Source organism: Rissa tridactyla, unplaced genomic scaffold (genome assembly GCF_028500815.1).
Source record: "Rissa tridactyla isolate bRisTri1 unplaced genomic scaffold, bRisTri1.patW.cur.20221130 scaffold_168, whole genome shotgun sequence".
NCBI classification, from domain to species: Eukaryota; Metazoa; Chordata; class Aves; order Charadriiformes; family Laridae; genus Rissa; species Rissa tridactyla.
Window position 1 is genome coordinate 111,210 of NW_026529397.1, and position 9,580 is coordinate 120,789.

At 47.5% G+C, this 9,580-nt stretch overlaps 1 pseudogene; it reads right to left on the reverse strand.

Annotated features, from left to right (window-relative positions):
- Positions 1-3,064: 3,064 nt before the first annotated feature.
- Positions 3,065-8,966, reverse strand: LOC128903230 (NADH-ubiquinone oxidoreductase chain 2-like; annotated as a pseudogene).
- Between the last annotated feature and the right edge of the window lie 614 nt (positions 8,967-9,580).

The following is a 9,580-nucleotide window of genomic DNA, read 5'->3' on the forward strand; positions in this document are numbered from 1 at the left end:
CCACGCGAGCGGCTGCCAAAGAGCTTTCCAATGAGGCACGGCTTTCCCTCCTGGCTCTTCGGGCGTGGGAGCTGTCGCCAGAGCCGCGGCCCTACCGGAAAATGCTTCGCAGGCTGGCGCGGCGGCGCCAAGTGGGCGCCGGTGTCGCCGAGGCTGACGGCCGCCGGAAAGCCCGCAGCCCCACGGGCTGTGGGGCCACGCGAGCGGCTGCCAAAGGGCTTTCCAACGAGTCACGGCTTTCCCTCCTGGCTCTTCGGGCATGGGAGCTGTCGCCAGAGCCGCGGCCCTACTGGAAAATGCTTCTCAGGCTGGCGTGGTGGGGCCACGTGGGCGCCGGTGGCGCCGAGGCTGACGGCCGCCCGAAAGCCCGCAGCCCCACGGGCTGTGGGGCCATGCGAGCGGCTGCCAAAGAGCTTTCCAACGAGGCACGGCTTTCCCTCCTGGCTCTTCGGGCGTGGGAGCTGTCCCCAGAGCTCCGGCCCTACCGGAAAATGCTTCGCAGGCTGGCGTGTCGGCGCCACGTGGGCGCCGGTGTCGCCGAGGCTGACGGCCACCGGAAAGCCCGCAGCCCCACGGCCTGTGGGGCCACGCGAGCGGCTGCCAGAGAGCTTTCCAATGAGGCACGGCTTTCCCTCCTGGCTCTTCGGGCGTGGGAGCTGTCGCCAGAGCCGCGGCCCTACCGGAAAATTCTTCGCAGCCAAAGTGGTGGTTAGATGTAAAATGGTATTTAATTAGGCGTAGCAGGCATACTGATGGGAATGAGGATCCGATGATGACATGTAGTCCGTGGAATCCTGTAGCGACGAAAAAGGTTGATACGTATACACCGTCTGCAATTGAGAATGGTGCTTCGTAGTATTCTATTGCTTGGAGTGCTGTGAAGTAGAACCTCAGTAAGATGGTTAGGGTTAGTGCGTGGATTCCTTGTTTTCGGTTACCCTCTGTGATGCTCTGATGTGCTCTGTCACTGTAACACCTGAGGCTAAGAGGATGGCGGTGTTTAGTAGGGGGACTTCTAAGGGGTTGAGGGGTTTAATTCCTGTAGGGGGTCATTGCCCGCCTAGTTCTGGGGTTGGGACTAGGCTGGAGTGGAAGAATGCTCAGAAAAAGCCCAGGAAGAAGAATGCTTCGGATGTAATAAACAGAATTATCCCATATCGCAGGCCCTTTTGGACGGTGGGAGTGTGATGGCCTTGGAATGTGCTTTCTCGTACGATGTCTCGTCACCATTGCAGTATGACTAGAATTATAGAAAGTAGGCCCAGGGTTAGTAATTGAGATGAGTTGTAGTGGAATCATATAATTAGTCTGGAGGTAGTGAGTAGGGCGGCTGCTGCTCCGAAAATGGGCCATGGGCTTGGGTCCACTATGTGGTAGGAATGTGCTTGGTGTGCCATTAGATGTTTTCTTGTAAATACAGGCTGAGTAGGAGAACAAAGACGTATGCTTGGATTATGGCTACGGCTACTTCTAAGATGGTTAGTAGGAGTAGGATTAGTGCGGTTAGAATGGATACGGCAGGGATGATTGGGAGTAAGGCGGTAGTGGCTGTGGAGATGAGTTGGATTAGTAAGTGGCCTGCGGTGAGGTTTGCTGTGAGGCGGACACCTAAGGCTAGAGGACGGATGAGTAGGCTGGTTGTTTCAATTAGGATTAGGGCGGGAATTAAGGGTGTAGGTGTGCCTTCAGGGAGGAGATGGCCTAATGAGGCTGAGGGTTGGTTTTGTAAGCCTGTGAGCAATGTTGCAAGTCAGAGGGGAAAGGCTAGTGCTATGTTCATGGATAGTTGTGTAGTTGGGGTGAATGTGTAGGGTAGTAGGCCCAGTAAGTTGATTGTGAGTAGGAATGTTATTAGTGAGGTTAAGATTAGAGCTCATTTATGGCCTGCTTTGTTCAGCGGGATTATTAGTTGTTTTGTGATCAGGTGGACGAATCAAAGTTGTAGGGTGGAGAGGCGGTTGGTGATTCATCGGTTGTCTGGGGCTGGGAGTAATAGGGTGGGGAATAGTATGGAGAGGAGGATTAGTGGGATTCCTAGTAGGCATGGGCTTGTGAATTGATCGAAGAAGCTTAGGTTCATGGTCAGGTTCAAGGTGTGGTTTTGGTGGTTGAATGTGTTTTGTTGGAGGGGTGGTTGGTTGGGATAAATGATAGAAGCTTAGGTTGGATAACTAGGGAGAAGATTAGTCATGATACTAATATAATGAAGAATCACGGGTTGGGATTAAGTTGTGGCATTTCATTAAGGAGGGGTGGTGGTCCTCTTTCTCTAGCTTAAAAGGCTAGTGCTGATGCATAGCTTCTTAATGATTAGGATGATAGTAGTGAAGATCAGTTCTCGAAGTAAGTGAGGGGGGCTGATTCTACCACGATTGGTATGTAGCTGTGGTTGGCTCCACAGATTTCAGAGCATTGACCGTAGAAGATCCCTGGTCGGGTGGTGATGAATGATGTTTGGTTTAGTCGTCCTGGGATTGCATCAGTTTTTACTCCCAGGGTGGGAATAGCTCAGGAGTGAAGTACATCGCCTGCGGTGACGATGATGCGGATGGGGGATTCTATGGGGATGACAACACGATGGTCTACTTCTAAGAGTCGGAAATGGCCCAGTGGGAGTTCTGTTGTGGGAATCATGTATGAGTCGAACGAGAGATCTTTGAAGTCTGTGTATTCGTAGCTTCAGTATCACTGATGGCCGATAGCTTTTAAGGTCAGGTCGGGTTCATCAATTTCATCTATTATATATAGGATTTATAGTGAAGGGAGAGCAAGGAGGATGAGAACGATAGCTGGTAGGATTGTTCAGATTAGTTCAACTTCTTGCACATCAACAGTGTTTGAGGATAGTTTTTCTATGAGTATGAGTTCTAGGAGGTAGAGGACTAGGCTACAGATTGCCAGTGCGACTATTAGGGCATGGTCGTGGAATTCGACGAGCTCTTCTATGATGGGTGATGAGGCGTCTTGAAAGCCGAATTGTGAGTGGTTAGCCATGTGAGGTGTACAGGACTTTCACCTGTGATTTAGACTTGACAAGGCTATGTAATTGGTTTACTAACACCTCATAAGAAAGAAGCATGAGTGGTTTGATGCGGTTGGCTTGAAACCAGCATATGAGGGTTCGATTCCTTCCTTTCTTGGACTTGGACGAAGGCAGGTTCTTCGAAGGTGTGATATGGAGGTGGGCAGCCGTGGATTCATTCGATGTTGGTGGCGGTTAGCTCTGGTTGCAGGACTTTTCGTTTTGATGCGAAGGCTTCTCAGATGATAAATATCAGTATAATTACAGCTGTTATTGAGATAAGCGAGCCGATAGAGGACATGGTGTTTCATAAGGTGTATGCATCTGGGTAGTCAGAGTATCGTCGTGGCATACCAGCTCAGCCTAGGAAGTGTTGTGGGAAGAATGTTAAGTTAACCCCTGTGAATATTACCCCAAAGTGGGCCTTAGTTCATGAGGGGTGGAGGGTGTAGCCTGTTAATAGGGGGAATCAGTGGGTAAATCCTGCTAAGATGGCGAAAACTGCTCCTATTGAGAGGACATAGTGGAAGTGGGCAACTACGTAGTATGTGTCGTGTAAGGCGATGTCTAGGGAGGAGTTTGCTAAGACAATTCCCGTGAGGCCTCCAATGGTGAAGAGGAAGATGAAGCCTAAGGCTCATAGTATTGGGGGATCTCATTTGATAGTTCCTCCGTGTAATGTAGCTAATCAGCTAAATACTTTAATGCCTGTAGGAATAGCAATGATTATAGTGGCAGATGTGAAGTATGCTCGGGTGTCTACGTCTATTCCGACTGTAAATATGTGGTGAGCTCAGACAATGAAACCTAGGAACCCAGTGGATAGTATGGCTCAGACCATTCCTATATAGCCGAATGGTTCTTTTTTACCTGCGTAGTATGTTACAACATGAGAAATGATTCCAAAGCCTGGTAGGATTAGGATGTATACTTCTGGGTGACCAAAGAATCAGAAGAGGTGCTGATATAGTACGGGGTCACCGCCTCCGGCGGGATCAAAGAATGTTGTGTTTAGGTTTCGGTCTGTAAGTAGCATAGTGATGCCTGCAGCAAGCACTGGAAGTGAAAGTAATAATAGGACGGCAGTGATGAGTACAGATCATACGAATAGGGGGGTTTGATATTGTGAGAGGGCAGGGGGCTTTATGTTGATGGCTGTAGTGATAAAGTTAATGGCACCTAGAATGGAGGATACACCTGCTAAGTGAAGGGAGAAAATTGCTAGGTCTACTGAAGCTCCAGCATGGGCCAGGTTACCAGCTAGGGGGGGATATACTGTTCACCCTGTGCCGGCTCCGGCTTCTACTGTGGAAGAGGCTAGGAGGAGTAGGAATGATGGGGGTAACAGTCAGAAGCTTATGTTGTTTATGCGTGGAAATGCTATGTCAGGAGCACCAATTATAAGTGGGACTAGTCAATTTCCGAAGCCACCAATCATGATTGGTATTACTATGAAGAAGATTATTACGAAGGCGTGAGCGGTGACAATTACGTTGTAGATTTGGTCGTCTCCTTGGAGGGTTCCGGGTTGGCCAAGTTCTGCACGAATGAGTAGGCTAAGGGCAGTACCCACTATGCCAGCTCATGCACCGAAGATTAGGTATAAGGTGCCGATGTCTTTGTGGTTTGTTGAAAATAATCATCGACTGATAAAGGTCACAGGTAAGATGGCTGAGTGTTGAAGCATTAGGCTGTAGTCCTTTTTACAGAGGTTCAATTCCTCTTCTTATCGACTCTGTGGTGAAGTTCATGTTGAGTTGCAAGCTCATTGATGTACATTAAAAGTGTACCGGAGTCTGATAGGCAGAAGCTTGCTGGTTCGGGCATCTAACTGTCAATTAGAATTTTATGGGATCGAGGCCCATCTGTCTCGGGGAGGTCCTAGCTTAATAAAAGCGTCTGGGTTGCATTCAGGAAATGCAGGTTAATGTCCTGCGGATCTTAACAGAAACTAAGAGGTTTCAACTCTTGTTTAAGGCTTTGAAGGCCTTCGGTTTAAGGGGTTATCCTAAGTTTCTTAGACGGTGGTCAGGATTATTGGGGAGAGGGGTAGTAATAGGATTGATAGGGAGGTAGTGATGGCGATTGGAGAGCCTGTTGGTTTGTTAATGTGTCATTGTTTTATGTGATTTGTAGAGTTTGGTGGGAGTGTGATTGTTGAGTAATATGCGAGGCGAAGGTAGAAGAACAATCCTAGTACGGATAATATGGCAATGATTGTGGCTGCTGTTGTTATTTCTTGTTTAGTTAATTCTTGGATGATGAGTCATTTAGGCAAGAATCCTGTGAGAGGGGGAAGTCCTGCTAGTGATAGTAGGGCTAGTATGAGAGTGGCGTTGAGTATGGGGGTCTTTGTTCAGGAGGTTATTATTGTTGATAGTTTTACGGCTTTAATTGTGTTTAGGGTGAGAAAGACAGCAGTGGTTGTTAGAGAGTATAGATAGAAGGTTAATAGGGTGAGCTTTGGGTTGTAAATGATGATGATCGTTATTCAACCTAAGTGGGCGATGGATGAGAAGGCCAAAATCTTTCGGATTTGTGTTTGGTTTAATCCCATTCATCCACCTAAGGCTGCTGATGCAATTGCTATGATGGTTAGTAATGTTGGGTTGAGGGAGTGTGATGTTATGAATAGAATGGTGATTGGAGGAAATTTTATTATTGTTGATAGTAACAGGGCAGTGGTTAGGGATGAGCCTTGAAGTACTTCTGGGAATCAGAAATGAAATGGAACTAATCCTAGTTTTATTCCAATTGCAGCTGTGAGGAGTAGACATGAAGTGGGGTGAGTTAGTAGGGTGAGACCTCATTGTCCTGTGTGTCATGCATTGTTCATGCTTGCGAAGAGGACTAGGGTTGAAGCGGCGGCTTGCACTAGAAAGTACTTGATTGCGGCTTCGATGGCTCGAGGGTGGTGGGATTTTGAGATGAGGGGGATGATGGCGAGCGTGTTGATTTCTAGTCCAGTTCAGGCTATTACTCAATGGTTGCTTGAGATTGTGATGGTTGTTCCTAGGAGTAGACTTAAGGATGCGACTAGCTTAGCATGGGGGTTCATTAGTAAGGGAGGGGGGTTAGACCTTCATTTTCGGGGTATGGGCCCGATAGCTTTATTAGCTGACCTTACTAGGAAATAATATAAAGGAAGTATGGAGAGTTTTGATCTCTCTTGTGTAGGTTCGATTCCTACTTTTCTAAGTATTATTTAGGAAATGAGAGGGCTGGTGTACCTCTATGTTCACTTTATCATAGTGACCCTTTACGTTCAGGCACATTTCCTTAAGTAAGGAGGTAGGCCTGCGTAGCAGATTGGCATGCTAGTGTGTCAAAGACATAATGCTAGTGTTAATGGGAGAAAGTTCTTTCAAAGCAGATGTATGAGTTGATCGTAGCGAAATCGTGGGTAAGAGGCACGGATTCATAGAAAGCCCGAGGAGAGCAGTAGGACTTTTGTGGCTAAGACTATGGGGAATAACTCCTGTGGGAGGTTTAGTGAGCTTGGGTTTAGGAATAGGATAGCAGTTAGTGTGTTTATTAATATGATGTTTGCGTATTCGGCTAGGAAGAATAAGGCGAATGGTCCAGCAGCATATTCTACGTTAAACCCGGATACCAGTTCTGACTCTCCTTCTGTGAGATCGAAGGGGGCGCGGTTTGTTTCAGCGAGGGTTGAAATATATCATATTATTGCAAGGGGCCACGAGGAGAAGACAAGGTATAGGGGTTCCTGGGTGATGGCGAGGGTATTTAGGGTGTAGTTTCCGCTAAGTAGGATTACGGATAGGAGAATAATGGCTAGTGTTACTTCGTAGGAAATGGTTTGTGCTACTGCTCGTAGGGCCCCGATTAGGGCGTATTTTGAGTTTGAGGCTCAACCCGATCATAGAATTGAGTAAACTGCTAGGCTGGATATAGCTAAGAGGAAGAGGAGGCCTAGATTTAGGTCGGTTAGGGAGAATGGAAGGGGAAGAGGGATTCAGATAGTAAGTGCTAAAAGAAGAGCTAGTATGGGGGTTATAAGGAAGAGAAATGGGGAGGAAGTAGATGGACGAATTGGTTCTTTGGTGGATAGTTTGATTCCGTCAGCCACAGGCTGTAATAGTCCGAATGGGCCTACAATGTTTGGGCCTTTTCGAGCTTGTATATAGCTTAGCACTTTCCGTTCAACTAGGGTTAGAAATGCTACGGCAATTAGGATTGGGACCACATAGGACAGGGACATGATGAGGTAAGTTAGGGTAGGTGGGTGGGCCATGGGGGCTAGGGAGAGGATTTGAACCTCTGGGTAAAGGGCTTAAGCCTTTTGCATTTACCAAGCTCTGCCACGCTAGCTGGTCCTTTTCTAGGGGTAGTAGTGTGGGGTGTCCTTAGGTAATTTAGTTGGGTGCACTACTTGGGGAGAGGGCGTGCCTGTGGTATTGGCCCTACTTTCTCGGTCCTTTCGTACTGGAGAAAGTGTATCATAGATAGAAACCGACCTGGATTGCTCCGGTCTGAACTCAGATCACGTAGGACTGTTAATCGTTGAACAAACGAACCCTTAATAGCGGCTGCACCATTAGGATGTCCTGATCCAACATCGAGGTCGTAAACCTCCTCGTCGATGTGGGCTCTTAGAGGAGATTGCGCTGTTATCCCTGGGGTAGCTTGGTCCATTGGTCAAGTGTATTGGGTCTGGTTACTGTTAGTACATTGAGGGGTTGCTCTCGGTCAAGAGATGTGGTCTTATTTTTGGAGGGTTTGTTTTTCTCCAAGGTCGCCCCAACCGAAAAATGCGGGCCAGAGTTTGGGGGTAGTGAGCCTGGTAGGGTTAGGTTTGTGTGTGGTGGTCGCTGATTTTTAAGTTCCACAGGGTCTTCTCGTCTTATGTGGGTATTCCTGCTTTTGCACAGGAAGATCAATTTCACTGATTATCTGTAGGAGACAGTTAAGACCTCATTTAGCCATTCATACAAGTCTCGATTTATGGGACAATTGATTGCGCTACCTTTGCACGGTTAGGATACCGCGGCCGTTAAACGTTGTGTCACTGGGCAGGCGTCACCTTCAATACTTGGTGGGCTGAAGGCTATGTTTTTGGTAAACAGTCGGGCCTTGGGTTTGCCTAGTTCCTTCTACAGATTTTAATCTTTCTAAATATGCGCTCCTGAGTTGGGGTAACAGGGCGGGTCAATACTTTGGTCTTGTTTTAATTGAGGTATTATTTATATCTGTTAATAATGTGGGGATGTAAGTTTGCGCTTGATTGAGGGGGTAGCCCCCAGTTACTCATTTTAGCATTGATACTCCTATTAGTATAGGTTAGCCTGTTGGTGGGAAGGGAGTCATGTTGTTGTTGAATTTTTGTGTGTGGAGCTTTGACGCACTCTTTATTGATGGCTGCTTGAAGGCCTACAATATGGGAAGAAGTTGGGTGATTATCTGCTAGTGGAGGTTGTATCCTTTTTTAAAGGAGCTGTACCTCCTTTAAATTGCTCTTGACTCATTACATATGGGTTAGGGTTTGTGTCCGGGGAAGGAGGGTCAGGAGGGAACTAAGATTCATTTCACAGGCAACCAGCTATCACCCAGCTCGGTAGGCTTTTCACCTCTACTGGCAAGTCATCCCACTCTTTTGCAACAGAGACGGGTTCGCTCAGGGGTAGCTGCTTGCAAGTAGCTCGCTTGGGTTTCGGGGGGACAAGCTTAAAATCATTTTGCTTGGTTGTTCTTGCTAAATCATGATGCAAAAGGTACAAGGGTGAATCTTTGCTGTTTACTGCTTGGCTTTTCATTGTTATTTCATCTTTCCCTTACGGTACAAAATTTCTATCGCGCCAGGCGGGGGTCTTTTCTATCGCCTATACTAAGTTTAAAGAATGTTTTAGTTAGGTGGTAGAGTGGATTTTTGTCGTTGCTGTTTGTGCAGTGTGGTTGGGCTAGAGTAAGCTTCAAGACGATCCGGTGTTTGACAGATATCTTTCAGGTGTAAGCTGAATGCTTTGTTTTATAGCTACGTCTTGGTATGCTAAGTGCACCTTCCGGTACACTTACCTTGTTACGACTTACCTCATCTTTAGCCATAAGGCTTATTAGTTATGGTTGTCCGTGGCTTGTGAGGAGGGTGACGGGCGGTATGTACGTGCCCCAGGGCCAACTTAAAGGGGGCTTTATTGTCCCACTTTACTGCTAAATCCGCCTTCCGGGGGTTGTTTCATGCCCCCTTCCGTGGGTTTTCTATCGTAGAAAATGTAGCCCATTTCTCCCACCTCATAGGCTATACCTCGACCTGTCTTACTAGCAGGTTGGGCTATTGTGCTCACTATTGGGCTTTCAGGGAAGGTGAGCTGGCGACTGCGGTATGTAGGCTGCTTTGGCGAGAGGTGGTCGGGTGAATTGTGGGTTATCGATTATAGAACAGGCTCCTCTAGGTGGGTTTGGGGCACTGCCAAGTCCTTAGAGTTTTAAGCGTTTGTGCTCGTAGTTCTCGGGCGGATGCTTTGGTACGGTAAGCATCGAGATTTAGGGCTAGGCATAGTGGGGTATCTAATCCCAGTTTGTACCCTAGCTTTCGTGGGG